Below are 25599 nucleotides of genomic sequence, written 5' to 3' on the forward strand. Positions count from 1 at the left end.
CAGTATACACGATAAATTGATTAATAGCCCCTGTTTATCATCTAAATGAGACATTCATCTTACATAGTCTTAAAATATAGAAAGCCTCTCAATATTTCTTTAGCTTAGTTGTTGGCTGTGTGTATCTGGTGCGTTATTTTGTGGATGAATGATTTCTTCCAACTTTGGTGTTAGTATGTCCGTTAATGAAACGGTTGGGTCTCTTTGACCATGAAGGGTTTGTTGTCAGCAGCTCGGCAGTGTGAGACCCACCCAATTTATTCCTATTATTCCTATTATTGACTTCTTAGCACACATTTATAGCAATGATTTTGAGTGTAAACTGAATTAAATCATGAATGTATGTTTATCTCAAGAACTGATTCGTTAGGACTCTTGTTTGATTTTAAGCATCTGTTTGCTATAAGAAAGTTTTAAGCTCTTTGTTCAATTTTGGGAGGAGTTATTTTCCTTTGCAAAACACTACTGCAAATGTGTACTTTTATTGTCCAAATTAACAAGAAATTTAAATAACTGATAGAGCTACTTGAGCCTACTCAGTGTTCCTAGTACTGATCTAGTTCTGTTTGTGTAGGGGGAACCTCCAAATCAAACCCTTCCCCTCACGGACATCRAAGTGAGGACATTTTTCTGTTGTCTCTTTTCTTTCATCTTTGTGTATTTAATTTAAAAAGTACCTCTAAGGTAAATTAAAGGGTGCTTAGAGGGCTCAGAATAGGACTGTTGTTGCCATCTACTAGTCTTTTCTGTCCTTTTCCAACTTTATTTCCCCCCTCTATTTGGCAGGGAGCAGGAATGAGTATGGCTGTGTCCTCTTGAACAGCCGCTGCTGCCTCGAGCTGTTCCAGCAACTCACCTTGCCAAAACATTTTTCCCTCCACTTCTGTCTCCTTGAGCAAGAAAAGACCTTCTGAGCTGTGCTTGTCACCTACGAGTTACTYTGGGACTAACTGGGTCAGTATCGCAAGGAGAAATGGTTTCCTCATCCTGACCTGGGGCAGAAAATGTGCACAAACTAAACGAATATCCCCCCAAACAAGGCCAGGCTTAACCGAAATACTCTGTTCTGCTATTTTGGTTGTGCTGTCAGTACACTTTAAGTTAAATTATAAAATGTTGTTTAAAGGTAAATTTAAACATCTTGTTTAGGGAAGGTTTGTATCCTATTGTGCCATCTTCCATTTTGTTTTAGGTCTGTATTGAGCTTTAAAATTCATCTCGAACGAGCCTGCCCTGCAAGCTGTGTTTGTCTGAACTTCTTGTTTCTCAGTAAAGGTGAGAGGATTTTAGCACAAAATGTCTAAGCAGCTCTAGTAGCAGGAATATTTCCTTGTATTTTTAACCTCTATAAATATGTAAATAGGTACTTTATCTCCTTTACTTTATCTTGCACTTGTTTTGAAATCTTCTGTTTAAATTTTATCATGTTGCTCCCCTGATCTCAACAGCCTGTTTTGTAATGAGAAAGTAGCTGTTTCATACAGGTTAAGAAATAAGAAGTTTACAAGTAAAATTGAGAAATCTATGCTTTTATTGAAAACTATAAAACAGTATCTACCTTATATTACAGAGCTACCCATCGCTATCAAGGGAGAGGCCCCCCAGGACTGCAGACCTGCTAGATCCATAGGCAGCAGTGGTTTTCCTGCTGTGAACTTTTCAATATGCTGATAGAGCTTAGTCAGTTTAGTGAGAACCCTGAAAAATAATTCAAAYTTATCTGGTGAGAATGAACAATTGTTAATTAACTGGACCGGATGTGATGGCTAATCAGTTGATGTAATAGAGTMTAGTTAATTTTTACACACAAATATTTTAATTGCTTGAAAAGACACTCTGTAATATAAGATATAGATACTCTGTTCTATTTTTTTTAATTACAGCCTCAGTTTTCTGAAAAATGGCCTGCAATGTTCCTAAGAGAGCAGGTTTTTAAAGTTAGACTTAGTCAAAAGATAGATTATATGTGTCACTAGCTCTTTGGCTATGGAGTTGAGAACAGGTAACTTCTCAACTACTGTAGTTATTTGTAAATTTATCCTACTTGCCTACCCACCCTTAAGAGCTGCAAGTCATTAGCAGTTTGTCTTCTCTCCTTAAAGGAAGTCACCATGGATTAATTTAAGTTTCATCATGTTCCATTTCTTATTCTGGATACCTCTTCATACAACAATTAATTAACAATTAACACACTAGTTTTAGCAATTTTAATATCAACCCGTGTACATAATAGAGTGTATTGTCTGATTGTGACCATTTTATTGTCAAGGCACTCCTGTTTCTAGAGGTGAAACACTGTTTCTGGTAGGTTCTGGTAGGCCGCTGGTAGATTCACCCTTAGTGGATGAAGCACCTGGGCCAGGGCTTCAGATGATCGTCAGGTGGGACAGGATGAAGAAAGTGCAGGGAGAAAAGCTGCTGGTTTTGACCCAGCTGAAGCCTATTGCACCATTAAATCCAGAAACCCTCACTTTGGTGTGATTTCAGTGGTGTTCCTTCTTTGGACTGTCTTGGTGTCATGAAATTGGTCATCTTCTTCCAACATTCAGGTAGGCGAGTACTGCAGTGTGAGGGGGATTCAATGTAATGTTGTTTTCTGTAATGATTTATTTTTCTTAAATGTAGCAGCTGTACAATGTTAGGGTTGCAAAAGTGTTAGGAATGGATTAAATYTTGTTTCCAGGGAAATTGATTTCCCTGTGTTTTGCCTGGAAAAAAAAGACTTAGGTAAGTGCTGAGTGATGCTCTAATTTTCATTCTTTAATCCAATATTTACTGGAAAAGAAAACAAACTGTTTTCTTTGGGAACGATAAAATTCTGGGCCTCGTGGTCCAGGCAGCTGGGCAGGCTGAGCCCATCCACAGGTGCCTGCTATGCGGACTTAGTCCTGAGCTGTTTCTAGTCCTGAGCTTGGCAGCGAGGGAGCGCAGAGCTCCTGAGAACTGCAAGTAGCTGCTGGCCCAAGTGGTGCCCCCACCAACCAGCCCCTGCRTGTGGGCCCCAGCAGGCATTATCATAGTCCAGCAATTGCTAAATGTAACTTCAGAAGCTGGGAACACTTGTTATCTGGAGAACAGGCAAGAGCACTGTATTAAAAGACATCAATTTATAGATATAATCTCTCAACAGCATAAGATAAAAATGATTTTCAGAAGAAATTCTACGTCTCGAAAGAGAGGCTAAAGCAATGCTTTGGAATGGAAAGATGAACTTAAAGTTGGAATAGATTCTTCCTGCCATTATATTTCTCTGTAATGAGCTGACCTTTTGTGAAAGATAATTTTTTACAGAGCAGGTTCTTCAAATTGAAAACTTTGGGGGAAAAATGTCAAAGATCTCAGAGAAGGCAGAATTGCGTGTGAGGCTTGTGCTAAATGTAAACCAATTAAATAACATTGCGTGCTGTTGTCTAAAAGCTGCTCTGGCCTTTGCTCAGAGTCCTCTCATGAAAAGAATGGCGGGGGCTACTTTTTGGCAGCCAAATTTAGATTTTGTGTGAGTGTCTGTGTGTGTGGGAGACAATTCTCCTTTGGTGCTTCAAGGCAGGCAAGAAGAAATCCAGTCCAATATAGAGGGTTTTTTAATTTTTTTTTATTTTATGTCTAGCCTTGATTATACTAATGCTTTTCTGACCGAGAGACCATGTATTTGTTATCTCTCTCATGTGGAATATGTGTGAAATACCTATCCCATCACACAGTTTCTATGAGTACATTTTGTTACTTTTTTGTTGGCTCTTTTTTTTTAGTTGTTTGTTTTTGTTCCAGCCTGGACACTTGAAAGCCGCCCACTCTCGGGTACAAGTATGCAAACATAATAGCCTTGAGCTCTGAAGTGTAACTTTGACATGAGACAGAATGAAATGTATATTGGCCTGAGAGCTGGGATTTGCAGTATCTGTCTTGTAACAATGTCAGAAAAAGATAGAAAAGGAAGAGAGACACCTGTAGCAAGATCTGGAGGATGGGATTACAGACTTTATTATGGCGTGAAACATTAATATTTGATATCCCTAGTGAGTATTAAATTGCAAACTAATTACATGTCTGTGAGAAGATGTGGTGGGTATTGGAAAACAAGGGATAAGAAAAGAAGGTCTCAAATTATTTTAAGGTAGAATTATCATGTAGTCTGTTACATCATTAAATAGGTTGATGGACTAGAATCGATCTGTTCTATCGGATTTTGTTGTTTTCCAGACAGTGATGAGAAATGGGAAAMGTTGCTTCCTGTGGGGTTTGTACTTGAGCGTTATTAGTGTTGTCAGTTAGCGGCAGTCCTTTTGTTAATTTCTACRAGCTTTCTGCCGAGAGTCGGAGGTACCAGCCCAGCTGAACTTCTGCCACTCRGCTCCCTGGCCTCACCTCTACAAAGAGTGCTCAGAGCAGAGTATTTCAACACTTGCTCATCAGAGGTATTCTGCAAACAGAAAGCTGTACGGCTGCTTTCTGAACTTCCAGCTGGTTTAGGAATTAGGGATAGGTCTTCACTGTGACTGTCCTGGTTAGAGGCTGGTTTAGCCACTTAAGGATTATGGACCCAGAAAATCACAACTTGAAGCATTTGAGTAATCCTATCACCTTGGCTGCATCTCTCTTTCTGGATCAGGTCCTGTACAGATAGTTAAATGTGCTCTGTATCAGCATTAATGTTCCATTCAGTCATCAATCCTTTGTATCTTTACAGTCCATCTCCCTATGTGTAAAATTCATGTAGGTGTTCTTAATAAATAAATCCCCAAAAGGGAACCAGATGCTGAACTTCATAGCTGACTGAACTGAACCACCGAGAGGTGATATAATAAGCTTGGCATCTGTGAGTCAGCATCAAGATGTGCTCTAAATACTGTTGCAAACAGTGACAGCTTCTGGACATAACGAACTCCATGTGCTTTCATTAGTTCTGTTGGAAATTGTTCCCAAGGGTGATAGTTCTCACTTAATTCAGATCACTTAYGTAATCTCAGAGCAGGAACTGTTAGGAAGAGCTGCAGTGTTGACTGGATTTTTTCCCCCCAMTGTTTAGTGAACTTTCCTTTTAAAACATTTCCAGTGTTGGGCATGGAGCTAATGTGCTAAGCTCAATAGCGTCTTACGAACTACTGAAATGTTCRGATGAGAAAATGTTTCTCCCCCTGCCCTGCTTAATGATCTGAGTGAAGAAAAGCAGAGACCTAAGCAACTTGCAGTCTGTTGGGTCAGGACCCAGAGTCGCCTGTAACAGTTGTCTTCATTAATCTTGTGCTTATATTGTTGACAAAGTAAGTGCTGCCTGCAAAGCGTGATAGCCTCATAGTCAAGTTTGATATCTGATTCTTGCCCTCACTCTCAGTGGAATTTAAATTGCCTTCCTATGCGCAAATGTGCGAAGCCTCAGTGATTAGGAAGTGGCTGGAGATACGGCAGCGAGTGCCTGCGAGTGCTGGAGCTGTGCTCTGCTTAGCTAATGAGCTTTTCACAGCCTCCCTTGCATGGAATATTTGTTTTCTCTCCAAGTGAGTTTTATGAAGAGTTCATCYTGGGCTGACTGTAGTATTTTAAGGAAACTTTCACAAAAGTCCTGTTCCTTTTTGTTCATTTGCACTCTCGCTGCATCACTGGTCTGCTGAGCAGTCCTTTCTTTGCTGCTTAGGCACATAAGATACTGATAGAGTGGACAGCCCTAAAGCTAGAGATTAATTCTGCAGGAAGATAGGAAACCTTTTTTTTTTAATCAAGCTTTACACTAGCACAGAAGTCTGCCTGCCACTACAGATCCCTATCCACTCACCTTCCATTGCATATTGTCTGTAAGGGTGGGGGGGGGGCAGGGAAAGGAGAAAAAAAAGAGGGAAAAAAAAAAGGTGAAAACAGCCTGTACTTGGGGACAGTGTGGGACAGTGTGGTTCAAGTTATGTGCCAATGTGTAGTGGTCAAGCAGTTCAACTGACTGTTTCCAGAGCAGCACCTTGATATCTCTTTAAAGTAGGAAAGATCAACCCCCCAGTAGAGCCGCCCGTACTCCTTTGATCTCCAACTGGTTTCTAGAGTATGAAATCTCCAGAACACTGGGCCATATGAAACCAAGCTGGTTCCTTTTGCACTGGTCGTTTCTCTGAATGCCCCTTGAGAGCTGCGTTTTTACGACACTGGCAGCTTTAAAACCTAATGTAAATTTTAAGCAAACACTGGGTTTAGACTGCCACTTTCTGCATGTTGAGTGGTACCTTATTCCATAAGAAACCTTGCAAAAACAGATGGGTAATGATGAAATAAACATTTTCAAGCACAGTAAAGATATCTGAATGTGCTTACTATTTTCATGGAGCGCTTGCCAATTCTTTTTGAATGTTACTGGTCCTGAAATATGGGAACTGGCTGATTGGATTTGGGGGCGGGAGAATCGTTTCTTTTTTATTTAATAAATTTAGGCTGAACGATGGAAGCAGAAAATACCACAGTGTCGGTTTGCAATTACCTAATCCATTTCTGACCTCTGCAATTCAGATGTCTTGCAGTTATGGACTCTGGGCAATGTCTGATGCTAGCATTTTATGATTCACTCTTGAATTTCCTGACAGTTTGATGTTATTGCTAGTACTATAATATTGCCAAAAAGCAGCAGGTGCAGAAGTGCAAATCAGATCTCTCTGCCATTTTCTTATTCTAGCATTATTTGTGGAGCAACTGGGCAGATATGTAGAAGAAGGTTAAGTTCGGTCCTCGCGAGGGCATGGACTGAACCGCAGAGAGGGTTTAACCAGCGCCTACGAGCAGCAGCCTTGCAGCTCGGGAGCGCCCCGGGCAGCAGGGGCCACGCGCTGCTGCCTCTGCGCCCTGGTCCCGCAGGGCAGGCAGCGGCAGCTGGAGGGCAGTGGATGCTGATGTGGGTGGGATAACAAGGCACTGRTTTGGTTCTCAGTGTTGTCTTTCTGACAGCAGACTGTTAAGCTGAGATTCACGTTAGGTAGGTAGAAGGCTGTGTAGCCAAAAGAAAAAAACAGGCATGACCAAGTTTGCAGGAGTTTGATTATGGTGTGCTGCTGAGTTTCTGATTAGCGGGTTTTGCTTTATTTTTAACTTCAAACACTCTACTGGCTGCGACACCTTCATACCAAACATTATTTTTTCTSAACTGAAGCCACTGGTCTGCATAATTTATATTGTGGCTTTCCCTTTCGTCTTTCTGATCAGAGCCAAGTACATAGGGCATTGCTAATCTTTTTACAGGGATTTATAAACTGTCTTCTGTTTTTGCTGCTTGCAGGTTCCCAAGCCACATATCTGGCTTCACTTTGATGCTTTGACCCAAAACATGCAGGCAAAAGGCATTCAATTCACTGGGTACTTTGACTTATGGCCAATATTTTGCAATTTGGGAATATATCAAGAAAGGCAAGAAATACAGTTTCTGAAATCTCATTGACATTCACTGAATTTTAGGCACGATTTAAGCTTCTTTCAGAATGCTGATCTGAAATGACCTGGCTCTGTTTACATTGCTAAGCAAATCTGTATTTCTCAGTCTATTTTTAGATTTTCTAACTGATGAATTTCCTGTCTTTAAGATTTATATCGTGAAAAATCTAAAGGTTTATCAGTAATTTTGTTACTCTTATTAGTTTGTCAAGTATATTTTCATTATTTAGCTATGCTTTGAAATGCAAAGTATGTAGTGTGTGTGTGTACATACACATATGTTATGTATACACACACACTTGTGTGTGTGTATATATATACACACACACACACACACTTTTTGTGTATAGATGTGTATATATATAGATATACATACACACACACACACACTTTTCCTGTCCAGAGAGCAGATCTCCCTCTCTGGAGATCTTCAAAACTCAGCTGGATGTGACCCTGTACAACGTTCTCTAGGTGTCCCTGCTTGAGCAGGGGGTTTGGACTAGGTCTCTRGAGGTCCCTTCCAACCTCAGCCATTCTGTGACTCTGTGATTACACCTACACAATTACTGTATGCTGTATACTACAATTATGGTGTCACTGTGGTGAATGTAACTGCTGCTATTTTAAAAAATTCTATTATTCTATGTAATTTGATGAACAAAATCAATGATTTCCACCTAAGTTTAATTACTTAATGATTTTTAGATACAGGAGCATTAACTTTGTATGTCTGTGAACAAATGAACCCCAATTTTATATGATCACAGAGCAGGTCTGGAATATTTCGCGTAACAATTGAAACACTACCYGTGTGTCCTGCATTGAACTTCACATTTTTATAAAACACCTACACAAGATACCAAAGAACCATATAAGAAAAACAAAGCATTTTTTCTTCATAACGAAGCAGGGAAAGGAACTTGAGGAGAAAAGGCTGAAATTGGAAAACAGGCATTCATTTGAATAAGGGCAATCAGAGTTAAAGTTAGCAAAGTATGAATAGTATCAACCAAAGCATACACGTGAAGAATAGCAAAATAGCCTGAACTTCTTAGAAGCAGCCTTTTGTTTTTAATCCTAAGTAAAGGAACTTCAAAAATTCTATTAAAATTGTAAATTTAGATATGCTTAAGACTGGAAATTACAGTTGCCCCTTCTATAACCTTTGGTATTCTCCCCAATATTTTTCTTTGTCAAATGCAGTTAATTTTGTGAGCTCATTATTTTTCCTGTACTAATACATTTTCCTTATCTTCTAATTAACTGCTACTCCTAGCATATTTATGATAGCATGCTTGCATCTGCTCTGGCTTCTCTGCCTTATTTCACTGCAGGTCTCCTGCTGCAATTGACACAGTTGATGCTTTTGACACCATTCAAGCTGTCTTCTGCTCTGCCTTGCTCATCTTTCATAAGCTGCCCGGTTCCAATTTAGCATTCAAGAAAATCCAGACAGACAGTTATTAGCAAATCATCTCATTTAAATTTGAGAGAGGCCTGAACTAGTAAATAGAACTAATATACCTTCAATCTCAAATCTTGCATTAGACCTTTTGCATAACATTTCAGTCTTGTATAAAACACAGCATCAGCAGGGAATGTACTTTCTAGCATTTCATGTTCAGGCAACATTTCATGTGTTTTTTTTCTTAATCTTGTAACATCCATTTCTGCTATAATCTCTGCTGTGTTGAACTAATCTCTTSAGGTTTCATTCAAGAGCAATGAAAACATGGGAAAAAAAATATTTCAGGCCTATTGAATTCCTGTCGTGATCTTTGATCTTCAGTTCATGTAACCATTGCTTATAGCTTTTACTGTTGTAACTTTTATATCTCTACCTGGCATTGTTACACTGACTAACAGACCTCTTTAGCTTACTACTTTCCTCTAGTTCTTCATTGTTTCATAAACCTGCCATTTTTTTCCACTTGGATGTCATCTTTTGTGAAGGCTTTTTTATGCTCTCTGTGAGACTATGTGACATGTTGATGTTACAGAAGAGTTATTGAGAAATTAAATGGTGATAATAAAGAATGAGAAAGCAGGCAGGGGCTGATGTCTTGAATGTCATTCCGTGCAACTCATCAGTTGCATCTTGACATGAGAACTCCTTTTTATTTATTTATTTTTTTGACTTGCCAATTATGGGGAGTATTTTTTAAATATAGAATGCTGTAGACAGAGATTTGCTGTATTTTCTGAAAACAGACTTTATACGGATATGCAGGTTGTCTTTAGCCTAGAACAAACCCTTCACTGCATTGATCAAGAGGAATATATTTATTAGGACTGCTGGGTAGTAGGTTAGTGTAGTTCTATGGTCATTGTTGAGGCCACTTCTTAACCGCAGCCTACCAAACATCACAGACTTTATCTTACAAGGAACTGCACGGAAGGCCTAGGAATGTTAGCTATGTATTTTATGTTTGCTTGTTTAAAAAGCCTTGTAGCTAGAGTTTTCTTTTTCTAAGGGAAAAGAACAAGTTAGAAWGAGAATGGGAAATAGAAAAGAATATTTTGGAAACCTTTCATTGCCTTTTTTCAGTGTCTTAAGACATTTTAGTCTAAATTAAAATTTACTTAAATATAGGAAAAAATCAGACTTGTGCAATCATGCTGTTCAGTGCTTATTTAATGTTTGGAACATTAACACRACTTTACACAGCAAGCTTATTTAGGGAACATATGACTGCTATGCTGATATTCTCATGCCCTTGCTAACACCAAAGAATATATGCACTTTTTTCTTTTTAGAATATTTGTTAGTAATGAAATAGTACAGTCTCAAATTGCTGGTCAAGAAGCAAATCTAGCTTGAGKCTTCATGCACTGACAATGTTTTCCCATTTTTAAAGGTAGCCCAGCTCTCCTGAGTTACAGTACAAGCAACCAGTCTGCTGAGTTTAATAAAAGTTTTAAGAGCAAGAAAAGAAGTTGAAGTTCTATCTCTAATTAATGACGTCTTCAAAGACTTAACAGGCAAGGGAAAACATCTTGTTATTCTCTCATCAAATGCTATTGTGCAGATGTAGTAGGCATTGTTAGACTCGTAGAATTAGATGATTTATTCCCATGTCATGCAGACCTTACAGGAAGGTAAGGATGATATGTTTAAAATTTCACTGTGCTACATTCATTCTGTAATTCCCCACTCTCACTTCCCTGTGCTTGAAAACCTGGCCATTTTGAGTTGTGAGCTATCCTATATAGGCCACAATTGTGTTTGTATGAAATGGGAATTGATGCATTTCTGTCTGGAGTTTGATTACAGATTAGTGAGGGATATGATGGATGTACAGATGCATGTTTAAAGTTAGATAAGCCTTCATGCAAATCCAGACTATAGGCTAATAAGCCATGCCTTCTATCTAGACAGAATAGATCTACTGGCCGCAGTGTTCTTGTCTGCCTTTACATCCTGACTAAACTTCTGCTGTCTTTGTGGTTTCATCCCTTTTCCTTCTCTTGCGTGCCTACAATATTGTACTCTTTATTTACCTCTATTAAATATTCCCCACAACGCAACTACATTTCACGTGACAGCTAATTTATTTCCCCTCCGTCCTTTCCAGTGGTGTTGAACAATCCATCAAGCAAGWGGTCTGAGGTGACAGGAACAAACACTTGCTTGAAAAGGCAGCAGGAAGCAGGGCAGGTGGTGTGGCCAGCAAAAACCCGGAAGAGAACTTGTTGAAGGAGAGCTARACTAAAAGATTTAATCAATACTCCTCAGTCTCTCCCCTGTTTTCCATATGAAACAGCAAACTCTTTCATAGGACTTAACTATCTCTAAAAGGGGCACAATACATTACTTCAGAAACACAAAGCTGGGTGCACATTAGTGCTGTCAGGCTTTACATTCTCACTCTGATCGCTCCCATATCCAAAAAGTTGTAGCCCATGGACCTTAACAATCTGCTAGACACTGCAGTGCGGGTCCTCTTGCTGGCATGGTGCTGGCATGTGAAGGGTTTTTCTGTTTACCTAGAACCATCCAAGAGAATCTTCGTTGTTGTAATTTGAACACTGTGGGGTATTCGTTTGTTTTTTGTGTTGTTGCTTTGTTGTTTTCTCCCAGCTAGTATCTGTTGGGCCACAGACTACTGCTGGTCAGGAAATGGAGATTTTGGTTCAGGAGCAGGTTACTGATATGGACCTCTGTGATGGGAAAGGGCCTGGTGTGGTAGACAGCTTGTGTGATATGTGCTTCGTTGTGGAATCCTGGAATCTTTYCACTTTGTGGAAAGAGAAGGGATGAGAGAGGAGTACCTTCAGCAATGATCTCTTATCATACCAGAGGTGATGTTTATTAATTCACTATTGTGATGCTTTAGGCAAATGAGATGGGTGAAAAGGCAAGAAATAAAAAGGCGTAAATAATGCCATCCCTTGAGCAAGGGGTGGAGGGGGGAAAATACAGGGAAAATATTATCATTGCTTACAATCATTGCTTGTTGATTTTTCAAAATATCAACAATATGTCAAACAATTTTAGGAGACCTTGYAAGAAACAGCTCTTTAGTCAAATAATTTATAGTCATAGCAGGTTGTCATCTGTTTCTGTGTATGTGTATTTCCCACTTTTTATTGCCCTTTCTCACACAGAGACAGTAAAGAAAAACATCAGAATGTTCTGTGTTGTGATATGGAAAGAAAACAAGCAGGAGAAAGATGACTGCAACATGAGTAGGGAGTTGTTATTTATTTGATTTGTTGAGGGGAGAGTTCAAATAATTATCTGGAATGTTGCAAAGCTTTGCCTGTCAGCCTTGATACATAATGAGAATTTGTTGGTAGACATCCAGAGGGAAAATAGCTTTGGATTCCTGCATTGAATTTTACAGTGTGCTGTGACTGTTCAAATTGAATGAATTGTGGTTGAGTGTATGCATATATGCTGAGCTGGAACCAAAACTTTCAGGGCTTTTGCATAACAAGGTGGTGACTCTCATCTGCATCTTTTTCCATGCTGTGTTGGCTGCTGCAGTGTTAATGAGGCACCAGCCGGTCTTTCCAGTGGTTACGCTCAGAGCAAACAGGCTCTTCCCAGCTCGCCGTGACTGACTTCTTCTGTCAGTCTTAAGTGCCGCAGCTTAAATCTTCTTGTTGCATATCTTAGAAATATCAACTCAAGCTTCTYAGCTAATCTAACTTAGTCCGTTGCTGTACTTCTGCTAGAGTCCAGTTTCTCTGTATTTGTGGTAAAAATTAAAATTCACAGATATGAGCTGTCCAAGTTCCAGTTTATTACAAATTTATTACGAAGTTTATTATAAATCACAGTAAATGAATGTTTTCTACTGAAGACTTCAGTTTGTTAGTACTATGTTTTAAAAAGAATTTGGAGAACTTCAGCATACATCTTAATGAAAGCTTTACTGATCATGTATCATTCATTTTGCTAAAAATGCAAATTAGTTCTCACTGGGTAAATTTCACCAGTTTCTAATCTTCCCTTTATTTTCTATATTGATTTGAGTTAATTGTTATTCAAGGGGTTGTATACTCATCCCTATCACTGTCTAATGGCTTTTACCAAGGCTCTATCACATGTGATWTGAATTTTAATGATTCAGGAGTTGGGCTTTCAAATATTCATTATAGTCTAGAATTAAAGCTAGCTTTCATTGGTTARAAGTTACTGAACTTGCTGAAGATTGATTGAAGATCTGAACATGGAAGATTGAATTGAAATAGTTAATTTAGCCCTTCAGCTGTTTGCATGGGAAGTTTGTTTGTGGCTTGGCTTCTGTTTGTGAAATAGGAAATGTATTTCTCTGATACTTAGACTGTGATGGTAGAGATCAGCTTCAAGAACAAATCGTCACTATATGGTGGCATTGTTTATTTCTGGTTGCTTAGTTCTGACAGTGTTTAATTCTGGTTGCCTATGTACAAGCACAAGTGAGGCATCCATGTATATTAATGAGCTAGGGGAGAAAAAAGGGGAAAAAATAGGAAGGGCAGCAGCAAGAAAGGAGAACCAGATGTACTAGAGAAAGAACTGTGTTAAAGCTGGCACTTAGGGCTGACAGGGCTGCTTAGGATGAGGAGGGATGGCTACACCCCTCTTCTTCCAAGAAAGGTTTCGAATTTTCCTTTTTTTTTTTTTCCCCCCTGGGATTTGCACAATCTATCATTCATTGCAGAATTTAAGGTATGTAAGCAGTTATATCTGAAACAGAGAAAAATATCAYAATATCTTGACATGGTTTTCAAAACCAGACAATGCAGTGTTCATTCAATGCAGAGTATCAAAAAATAGCTGCTGGGTGCACAATTAAACTAGGTATGGGTGATATTTCATATATATGTTTCCATTTAGTGGACTTTTGTGATGTTGCCATGCAGTCTTTTGATTAAGTTGATATAACACTGTTTCTGAGGGCCAATGATAAGATGATTTATGTGCCAGTATCTTCCAGTGCTTCACTGCCAGTGTGTTTGCTCTGAAGACAGGTGACTGATCGTTTGAAATAATTGAAAATGTTTCTTCCATTTCTGTGTGACATTTCATTAACAGATTATACATGGAAACATCCTTAGTTACATTCAAATCAGATTGATCAGCAAACATGAAGTGCATTTTAGCCCATTCCTTGGATGTACACAAGTAATCCATAAAGGTGATTTGTTATTCCCACTTTRATCTTGCATGATCAAACAATTATCAATAAGAACTGTTATTCTTTCAAATAAAAGATTTATAGACCTTGGTCATGGTGTAATAGCCAATATGCACATAAAAATCAGTTTGAAAAGCCTTTACTTTTATTCTCAAGTGTCCTTGAGACATAGCTGCTGAGCTAGATTCCTTATCATGGAACAGAAATAAAYAGGATTATAATAATCCTAAATGAAACAAATTGGAAAAAAATAATGGGTGGTATGATCTAGACCCCATCAGAAATATGAAGCAAATGATTTCTTTCCCCCTGTTCTGTGCACACTGTTATGGAGACATGGCTAGTCCGCACTGCTATAACTATACGAGCAAAACACAGCTTTCAGTATTTCTTCACATAGGACATCTTGGTCCACTGCAGTTAATTTCTTTATGGATGAAGAGCAAAAATGCAGCTTGAGGACATTCTGCTCGAAACAAGCAGGTACTACAGCTCTTCATGTTGTGCTCTTCCTATGTTGCAATGATTTGTCTATGTTAGAAGACCAACATGCAGTTTGGCCTCTGTGTCRCAGCTTAGAAGTTATTCTAGTCTATGTGACCTTAAATTCTGTCTTCCTTAAGTGCTTTAGGTAGTTGTAGAAAATGTAATCTTCATTTCAAGTTGCCTGAATTCATAGACAAACTACTGCAATCATTATATTTTTTCTCAGAGCTATTTCAGGTTATCCACAGACTTCAGGTAATATTATATCAAATTACACTGTATTTATTTGCTATCTTTGAGAATTATTTTAGGGGAAACACTCTTGTGGATTCCTAGCTGATCTCCAGCTCTCAGTATGAAGAGTTGATGAGGACCTAACTCTGCAAGAGTAAAAGTTGAGAATGACTCCCATCTTCTCAACTCCAGACCCAAAATATTAACCCTGGTTTAGTGTTGGACTAAAGACTTGGAATGCAGATGAGACGTCATGCAGAATTCTAAATTCTCAAAAGCAAGAGATGCAAGAGTGGTTCGAGAGCAATTCCTRTGCTCTTAAAAATATTTTTAGGCCWGCTTTGTGCATTTTGATAAAGGAAGGTCAATTACAGATAAGACAAKTTGCCTGGAGTCTCCGTATTTCTGGCTGTTCTGTTTGACRGGTGTAAGGATGTTATAATATGTGCTGTCAAAGTTTGTTTGATCCCTCAGGTGGGAGGAGAGGTGTGTGCTATTTTTTTTTAAACACTCTTGGGAAAGTGCTGTTATATTAATCTTCCTGTTGCAGTTAGTAAATTATATGGAGAATTATGTCTGGAAAGCAGCAAATGAATTACTATCACCAGATATAAATGTAAGGCATTATGAGAGTATTTCTATCTAGGGCCATTGAAGGCTGCTGATTTTTACGTATACACATTCTGTGCTAATTCTGTGCTTGGGTACTATTTGAAGCTATTATTAGCTAATCATTATAAACTTACAGTAGAAGTTTCCATCTAAAACAGCAAGGATGAACTTTCATGATGAATGAAAATTAGTTTTGTGCAGATGAAAGGCTTAATGAGTGTCTTTGTCTAAACTTCCACTGTTTTCAACCCTTGAATTTATGCAGCCAATGTTAATGGGTGATTCTAGATTATTAACAAATGAACTGTTATATTAAGTTAATAATTGAGCAAATCAATATTTTGGTTTCTTTTCTGTCACTATAATTACCCATAATTGTATTTACTGAATGTTTCATTTCATTAGACTTGGTGACCCAGTTCAGATTTATCTGTAGAAATATACTTTTTTATTTTCCCTGATGAGAAATGAAACATTATGAATGTCAAGTGTGAGAAAGTAGTTACCATTCTTGAATTTCTGTATCTCTGTAGGGATAAAATCCAGAATTAGGGGCCCAGGGAATTAATGCTTTGACTGTAATGTGCATCCAGGCTAGCTTACAAAGAGGAGAGACATCTCTCAAACTGGTGAACAACCAGAACCCAAAGGACAAAATGTTTCTACAGTCGTTGATACCGCAAACTAAAATCTCACTGTTCTGTCACTGCTTTTTAGTTAACAGGTATTTAGTGAACAGATAAAGGTAGTTAATTTTAAAAAATTACATTGTGTAGTGATTCATAGATGGAAAAATGTCATTTTGACTTAATCATGATGTTGGATATACCAATGAGTCGAATATCTGTAGCAGTTGCTTCCCAACAGATGGACTCTGAGTAGGTTGGAGTGCTGGCAGCTGCTACTAAGGACCYGTAATCTGAAGAAACTAGAAGAGTTAAAAACCAGGGGTAAGCTGTGGAGTAGAGTGGAAATGGAAAGAGAGTAGTAACAACGGGAACCACGTTATGGCTTCTCTCTTATATGTAGTAATGGCAGTTCCTAAATCACTTTGCTGTGGGGATAGGCTTTTTCTGCAGCAGACAAGTGACGAATAGAGAGATGTTTTAACTGGAAAGCCAGAACAGTGCTGCCATGGAGGGCAACCCTGTTTGAGTGTGATAGATTTGCTGATAATGTGCAGCAACGCTCCAAAAGCCAGACAAAGTCCAGGCCTCRAGCAACTGCTGTGTTAAGCTGTTTTCTGCAGACATAATACAAATTTCAAATTTCTAGTGTTTTGTATCCAAGTGACGTGATGTGTGTGTCTTAACAGGCTCACTGCCTATTGTGCAGCTCATTTTTTTTCTTTGTTTATTAATTCTTTGACAATGCATCTTGTAACACATTCTCGCATGTACTACAGTGAATCCTTTGGAGTCTGGTAAAAAGAGAACATGTTTGTCCCTTGATTTCAGGAATGCAGCTGATTCCTTCAGATTCTTTGGGGAATAAAAGGAAAATAAATTTTATTTTCAGCATCTGTCTGTTATTGCTGGCATCTGGCAGTCCACGTGCCCGTTGCTAGTAATGAACAAGATGGAAACAAACTGCTCCGTTTGTGGAGTGCTCTCCCTAGTTAGCTCCAAGATTACTCTGCTTCCAGCTGTCACTGAGTTTAGTACTAACGATTTAGCCTAAATGAACTGGTGATTTTGCTACCTGCCACAAAAGCAGCTGGAAGAAACTACAAATGTTTCCTTTTGCTATTAATTGTAATTTGACTACTTATTGCCGCTGTCTTTACAGTAGTTGAAGGTGTGACTGACTTGTATGGCTACATGGTCACAGAGGGGACTTGTGCCAGCCCTTGCCTATTGAAATTAGCTGAGATATAGTCCGAGTTCGGGTTACCATTTGTTCAAACACTTGCTGCTCTCTCAAATACTTATTTGCAGTCTTTATCAGGTGTACTTCGCTATGATGGTTAAAAATTATCTAAAATTATTTCTTATGTTTATTTTCCCCTCCTTCTGCTCCTCTAGGAAGATAGATTTCCCTATATAGTTAGACTAGGCAGTAGTCTAGCACGGTGTATGATGAGAAATTTCACTTACAGGTTTGACGAGCTGGCACAATACACATAAATCCAGCCAGACTTTCCAGATGCTGTCCACTTCTTAAAGCAACTGATATTCATTGCTTCCAAACCAGTTTTGTACCCAGATAGTGATCAGTTTAGTGAAGTTGCTTAAGTTTAAGCTTGTGTAATGTCTATGTGTGTCTACATATTTATGYATGTATGAAATATGATCAATATGTATAAATACATGAGGGGAGGATTAGGGTGGTAACCAGTGACAGGATAAGGCATAACAGATAAAAGCTGAAACACAGCAAGTTCCATCTCCATGTGAGGAAGAACTTCGCTGTGAGGTTGRCAGAGCCCTGCCACAGGCTGCTCAGGGAGGTTGTGGAGTCTCCTTCTCTGGAGATCTTCCAAACCTGCCTGGATGCCCAGAGTGGAATAAGCTGTGTATGTGGCCCAGCCAAGGTGGATGTTCATCATGGTACCACTCACCCCGTGCAGTCTCTGGAGCAGCCACTTTGCAGCTCTACCTGGCTGCATCCCAGCTGGGAAAAAGTGAAACGGCAGCCACTGGAATAGCCCATTGAGTGWCTGATTGCTTGTAGCCACTGAACAAAGACAGAAATTCTCCTTTCACCTTAAATCATGGGCTTGATGAAGGAACTATATTTTGTATTTCACTCAGGTTTTTAGACTAGATATCAATTTTGGGGCTTCCATATTGAGTAGCTTGTGAAAGAGCTAAACATGAACTCATTTGCTGTTGGAAATGCATAGAAAAAAAAAAGGGTGGTAGAACTACAAAAAAAAATCTCTGTGGAACAGAGCACAAGAACAGTCCTTAGAATAAATTTGATTCTGTTTGTGCTCCAAATGATGTGGCATTGGGGCAAATGATTCAATTCCTGCCTCTGTTCCTGTGACTGTACAGTTATCAGCTTCTTATTTCTACTGTGATTTCTTTGGAAAAAAATTAAAAATGTGCTTTATGATGCATAGCACAGTAAGAATTTTCTATCAGTTAGGGCCTTTATCTGGCAGTTTTCATAATGATACCCATGTTCATGTATTAGTGAAGTAAAGCAGTAGTGCTGGCAGAAATAACATTTGAGAACTGTATAGGAAGTTCAGAAATTAAACTAATACTGAAACTTGGCTGGCAAATTCGGAATGTGACATCTTGATTCAGCCTTAACCCTTTTGGAGAGGCTTTTCTGAAGGCTTTGCTCAATGGCTGGAGAACCTCTGCATCCTAGTGAGTCTAAAATGGCAGCAAGAGCCCCTAGGACAGCTAAAAAATGCTAAATCTGGGTCAGTCCACCTGGAAAGTGGACTGACCCAGATTTCTCTCAAGTGTTCCTTGGCAAAATAACCTTCCCTTGTCCTTGTTTACCACAGAAAGGCATATTCACACACTGTCTGCTGTAACAGAAGATGCAGTATCTAACTCTTACTTTTAAATATATTACAATGAAAGGGATGTTTTACTCCAGGCTGGCCATCTGTGCTTAGTTCTTCATCTCAACCACAGGGTGGGCATCTGCATTTTGTTCTTTTATCTTCACCAAAGGCACTTGGCCCTCATGGATGTAGGGATTTAGATGAGAAGGCAGATATGCTCTCGCTTCTTCYACCTTTCCTGCTGTGGTGCTGTCTTCTCATTTTACTAGCTTTATTTCTTGTCTCTCCATTTATAACAGTTATGATGTTGGCAGTCTTGCTTTGACTCATCTTCACTATTTTAATATGACACTTGCAAGAAGCACAGAGAACGTGTATTGATTTGTATTTTCTATCTTACTTAACTGCTAGGAAGATGGTTGAACACAAAGCAAAAGGAATTTATTCCTTGATTTTTGAGTGGGATTCTGCAGGAAAATACTTTGGAGGAAAAGAGGAAGAATTCTAACTTGATGGAKGATAAAGACACTTAGCTTTTAAGGTCCACACCTGCTTTTCCTTCTCTTGATAAGATTTTCTATGGTAAAAACAYTGTTTGATACATCTTTTCCTTGTATCCATTTTCTGCTCTTCTCCAACCTAACAGAAGATGATTAGACCAGAAAGTGGAAGGAGAGAGGCAAGGAAGAATTGGTCTCATGCTTTCAGTTCAGTTTGTTCCTCTTTTATCCGCTGTTACTGAATTTTCTTGTATGTGTTCATGTAAGTTTTATAAGGATGTTCCAGGGGTTTCATACAAGGGGAAGAGTTTATATCATTTCCCAGTGCGAGGAAACAGCGTGCTGAAATGTTTTCACAAATACTGGTGCATTGACTTCATTAATTATGTCTTCCAGTGCACGGAGTGACTTCCATGTAAAACACTAGCAAATATATTGCTAGTTCTTGCAACTCTATTAAGATACCCAGAGAGAGCAGCAAGCTAAGTGTTTTGGGATCAGTTTTTCAGCATCTTTACAGGTGCATTTAGGTTCTACTTTTGCATAGAATCAGGGTGCGCTCTGAGACGGTAGAAAAGTTGTACAACTGAACACGATATGGCAGATGTTCTGGTTACAATTCATAAGAGAGTCCTTATGACAACTTTAAACAGGCATGAACATGACTGGTTGTGGGCTTATTAAAAATATAACTGCTTCATGCTTACAGTGATGTTCATGGAAGCTGGAGGCACAAATTAAGGGTAGCAGTTGGTCCTTAGAGCAACATTCTCAACCTGAACTCTTGTCTCCAGAGCAGATTTTGGGAATGTCACGCCCTCCCTCCATGAGTTGACCTTGTATTGATTTCGGAACATTTTTTTTAATAGAAGTCTCACTTGCTGAACCTCTTAGGAAGCATATTAGTCTGCAGCTGTGCTAAATGCTAGACGTTGTAGCACTGGATGTTGACTTTTGACATCTATGCTGGGAGAAAAAGGCATGAGGGACTAATTCTCTGAAATCTGTGAGGGTACTTCAGGAAAAAAAATTGATGTAACCCAGAGCACAACCTCTCTCAACATGTTAGAAAAGTTCATGATGAAATGCTTGGCTTTTAAGTTAACCTCACAGGAAGCAGCCAGCAGGACTGCAGGAGCAGCGTTGCAGGAGCAGAGTGGCTCCTGTTAAGCCAAGCTTTCTTACTGTTTCTTTTGAAGGCACAGCAACAGCCTTCATAGTTCACTGTATATGGCTTAAGTTATGGATTTGGTTTAAAAAAAAAAAAAAAAAAAAAAAACTGCAAAAGTTCTGCTTCACAGATTCCTGCTTAAGCTGATGACTGTACCTAGCCAAGGGAGGACATAAGAGTGGATATAGAGGATAAAAAGTAGCTTAAAAAAAAGGGAGCAAACAGTTGCTTGTCAGAAAAGCTCCTCTAAATTGGAGAGAAGCATTAAGTAGGGTTCCCAAAGGGGTAGGCCTTGAACATAGACAGAGTCTAATCTATATACATGACTGATGGGGAGATTGAACTAGTTAGTTGCTCATGAAACTAAATTTGGAGCAACGGAGGCTGTGGAACAAACAATAACGGAGGCTTGAAAGGATTCCACACTGAAGTATGAGCCCTGATGTTTAATACAGGCAGATGTATACTAAGAGAGAGCAAATGAGAAAAGCATTGAAAAGAGGGGAGAAAAAAATCAATTAAAACTGTAAAAGAATAAAACACAGGGCCTATAACTTCTAATAGAGTACACTGGAATATGCAAAAAGCGAATAGAAAACCAATCTTGATATTGTTAGCTATGAACTTGTTAATTTACACTGGTAATATTAGCCTTTTTCCATATTTACATACCTGATTAGTGGGCCCACAGAAGATTATTCCTAACCATTTTCCTGAAATTATTTCAAAGCATCAGAGAACTGGATTGTGAGGCAATTCTTAGATTTTGMTGCAGATTTCAAAGCAGTGAAGTCATTTGGGGCAATTCTGTGGAGAAAGCAGACTCTCTGTTTCTTCTTCTGTAGAAGACCAATTACATGGAAGAAGGCGAAAACTGGAGTACCAGATTTGACATTGCTGTTAATAGCGCAGGTATACTTCATTTTGCTGTCTGGCTTGGCCATTAGCTTGGATAGTTCTCCAGCTTTGTCTGATGTGGGTTAACATGGTTGCTGAGAAAGAAAGACAATTATGTATGAATTGATATAGTTAGCTTTGAAAAAGAAAAAAATCAATAGCGACTTAGATAATTTTATTTCTCATTCTGAAATGGACTGGCAAAAGGTTTTGGTAATGATTTAAATTGCATCTTGCAATTGCTTTTAACTATGATCAAGAAGACTGTTAAATATAACAAGATACAATTAAATATCAGTTTATTAAGTATGGATTTGTTGCTGATCAGAGGTTGCGCTTGAGGTACATTTTTAATGTTTGTTAATCTTTGATTGTTTGGTTAATCAATTGGTATCTAACATATTAATAATTTTCATTTCAAAATGCAAATAAAATCATGTAGTAATGAGCTGTGCGTTACATCTGCCCCATCTATTAGGTACCTGAGCCCTGGTAAAGTACCACTTAGAGTAGCTCTGCAGTGGTTGTAGTGCAGAGCCTTTGAAATGCTCTTTGAACTGGACTTTAAAGGCTGCGCTGTGTCAGGAGGGGGGCCTGTGTTTCCAGGACAGTAATGGTCACTCAGACTTCAGCTTCCATCTTGCCTTGAGCCTTAGGCTGAGCATAATTTGTCTAGAAAACAAAATCTAGTCTTGCTTCTTTATGATGCTAATCTGCTGAGATTAGCAGGTAGCAGACCTCTGTTGAGACCTTGTGTCTGCACTGCTGCCGTTTAAAGGCAAGCTCAAAACTATTTGTGTTCATAACTACTGTCARTAAGAATGCATGTGGTACGTTCAAGAAAACCTATCCTAATTTAGTAGCAAGAAGACTTAGCAAGTCTTTAATTTGTCTTCCATATTCTTGATATTTTCTTTTAAACATAATATTTTGGAAGGCTCATCTGTGAAGCATGTGGTTAGAATGAAAAATCCAAGATGAATGATTGTGTTAGAAACTAAGGGACTTCTGCAGGTGCATCTAAAATGTGAATCCAAACTGTCCTCCAACATACACCACTGCTTGGGATGGCACATGGCACATGGCAGAGCACATCCTCGAGCTGCAGCCAGACATGGAACTCGAGAGAAGTATTGGAGGCAAAAGTCAAGAATGTGTCTAAGCACTAAAGCTATATAGCTGTTTCATAATGCAGTCTTCATTTGGACAAAATCTTTTGGCATTTCTTGGGCAGACTGCCSTGAACAAAGACTTCAGAGGCAGCCCTACAAAGGAACCAGCAGATGGGATTTCAAGTATTTCCTTTTTCATTTCTTATGGATTGTCTATGTACAATATGGCATTCTTCTAAAAGAACAATGTAAGTTCAGAACTCCTTTTATATCCTGTTACATTTCCAATGAACTGCTATAAACTATTTGTAGATCAGCACTGTCAATCTTCTAATTTTTTAATTTTGAAAAATGTTTGCTTTTTTCCCCCTAATTGATCAAGTAATTTAATAATGCATATTTGGGGAACAGGAGACTTATCACTGGTACGTGAACAAAAATGAGTTTTGAGAAAAGACCCTTGAGGTCAGAGTTCTAGAAACTTTGGGGCTCTTTGGTGGTGCTGGTGGTTGTTGCTTTGCTGTGGTTTGTTTGTTCTCCTTTCTGCCAGTGATGTACTCTACTGTCTTGGCGAGTCCTTAACTTTGTTAGTCCTTTGCTTCTACCTTCCTTTATCAATTGCTTTGTCTCTTTAGCTTATGAATTTTTAGACTGTGTGAGAATCATCCCTTGTTGTGCTAAAGAGGTCTGGCCTTTACTGAAATCTGAAAGTGCTGCCATGCCAAGAATAAAYAACAAATAATCAAATTTATTTATGTCTATTAACCAGCATATAGGGGTATTTTCATCTACAAATTTGCTTTATTTGTATTTCCAGGATCACTTCTCTGAATGCTTAGTGTCTATTCACTGAAAGTAAAATGTAATTTAACATTTACATTTAAACTTTAAGTTGTCTCTTATGCGTCCTCTTTCCTCTGCCTGTTGTGCTGCTTTTGCTGCTTTTAGGAATGTAGTTAGGGAAAYAGGTCAAAATCCAAACCCTCATAGAGGGCTGGATGGAGAGATGGCTGATAAATTTGGCTGAGGCAGGTAGAGAAACATCTGTGATGGGTTTTAGTAGTGCAATTGTTTTGCAGCTCCTGCTGCTTTTTCCTCTTTTTAACCACACTCCATGAAGTGGTTCTACAAGGTAATTAGATTAACATGCAGACATCTCTGTCCCTGTGGCGTTGGAAAGGCAGCAGCATAGCATCCCACTCGACAGATTGGATTTGCTTAGTGCTCCTAGGTTAGAGCTCAGCAAGCCCTAAGATCAGAGAGGTGGGAAGTTTGTTTGTAAAATTTGAATTAACACTCCTGTTCTCGTTCTGACGTTATTTAACCCTGAGCTGCTTTTTCTTTGAGAAAAATTCCCGGTGCTGTAATGTTACTTGGTCAGAAAATGCAGGAAGGTCTTCAGTGCYTTAAATCTTTGTTGAATGTATTGTTTTCGAAAGATGCTGCTGACTAGGGCTGAAGGAAAATTGCTTTTTGGTGGTTTGGGGTTTGGTGCTCTTTAAGTAATGGGCTTTGTCCTGAGTGTAAAGTTGAGCATTTTCTGGTGCCTGTTGGCCCGTGTTTGCCAGCAGTGCACAGGAGCAACTTGCTTTTATAAGCTGCTGCTAATCAAATAGTGATGGTTTGCCTGTGCGTTGCTGAGGCTGTGATTGCTAAGGTAGAGCCACAGATGTCTAAAATGCTATGAATCCTCTGATGAATCAACAGGAAGTGGGTTTGAATAAAGCGTGGTTTTAGCAGGAGCTAGTGAACAAATGGGGAAGCAGGAATGGGATTGATCCCTGTGCTTTTGCCCCTCTCTTGKACTTATTTATTAAAAGAAAAAGAGACATAAAGAGGAAAACTGTTATTGTTGCCGAAGTCATTGCTTACTACTTTTTTTTTTGGTTGCATAGAGCTCAGGGCCTTTGATGATTCTGTAAAACAGAGCAGATTTAAAAGGGCAGTCTTGCAAAAAAATCTAGAACTTCTGTATATTATAAAGTTGCATTATCCTCTCTCTTTTGTGATTCTCCTATCATTATTCCTCCCTGGAATAACCATCAAAAATATTTCTCCTTTAAAGTTGTATATGTAGTTGCAAATGTTGCCTGTCTTTTTTTTCAAAAAGACCTGCTTGCCCAGGGCGTYGCTGCATTTCAAGATGAAATTCATGAGAGCTATGGAAACTCAGATATCTTGATATCTGTGATACAGAAATGGCAAGAATTAGTAAAGGGCTGTTAAATTTGCATTTCTTTTGTTCATCATTTACTTTAAGACAGTGAAAAGAAATTTTTAGGGAGAAATAACATTTTATGGTTTCACTGCACACTGTGTTCTTACTACAATAAGTGTTTGTTTTGTTTGGTTGATTTAATCTACTGGATGGTTGTATCCAGTTTGTTTCTGTTTTGTGTCTCATGGACATTTTCCGCTTTCTCTAGGATTTTAGATGGATTATCCATTCAGATTCAGATCTTTATTTCTTTCTTAGTCAGATCAAACAGTCTTTCTTCCTTTTCAACCCCCACCGCTCCCTCCCCAAAAAAATGAGTTTTTCTCTTTGAAGATCCCACTTAATCATTTTATCAATCACAGAACTAACTAAAATCTTACATTGCCATCTAGTGTCCAAATTCTGGATATATGTATTTTCAATTCAGTGGCATAAGATAGCCTTTCTGATAATACCAGGAATGTCATTTATTACTATGGAGGTGCCCAGTTGCTAGAAATGTTGTTTGTTGCCAGTGCTACCTTTTGCAGTCTTTTTTTTTTTCCCTGCTTTTTAGARGAATAGCCTCATGGTTAACACTGTTGTAACATTAAGTGCTTGATAATGATTCTGGGAAAGCTTTTATACAATATTTATAGGGATATGAACCATGTTTTGATCAGTCAACAGGCATAGGAAGTGCAGAGGATAAATGCCTGATATCTGTGTAATTCTTCTTAAGTAGTTCCTTTTACTAGGAGCTGTCTGAAGAGTGGATCCAAAACATAGCTTTGCACAAAATTTGGTTCAATTGATGAAAAAAGAGCTCACTTGAAAAGGGAGTCTCAGGTCGCAGATATTGTGGATAGGAAGCTCTAGGTCAAAGTGACTCTT

At 38.7% G+C, this 25599-nt stretch overlaps 1 protein-coding gene across 1 annotated transcript in view; it reads left to right on the plus strand.

Annotated features, from left to right (window-relative positions):
- Positions 1-839: 839 nt before the first annotated feature.
- ATP10B (ATPase phospholipid transporting 10B (putative)) overlaps positions 840-25599 on the plus strand; it is a 116085-nt gene continuing 91325 nt past the window's right edge. The window contains exons 1-2 of the mRNA XM_026047500.1: positions 840-954; positions 1193-1275. The gene's annotated coding sequence lies outside the window, so the exon portion shown is untranslated. The remainder of the gene's footprint in view (positions 955-1192; positions 1276-25599) is intronic.

Source organism: Nothoprocta perdicaria, unplaced genomic scaffold, assembly GCF_003342845.1.
Source record: "Nothoprocta perdicaria isolate Ctin4 unplaced genomic scaffold, notPer1 scaffold_5, whole genome shotgun sequence".
NCBI lineage: Eukaryota > Metazoa > Chordata > Aves > Tinamiformes > Tinamidae > Nothoprocta > Nothoprocta perdicaria.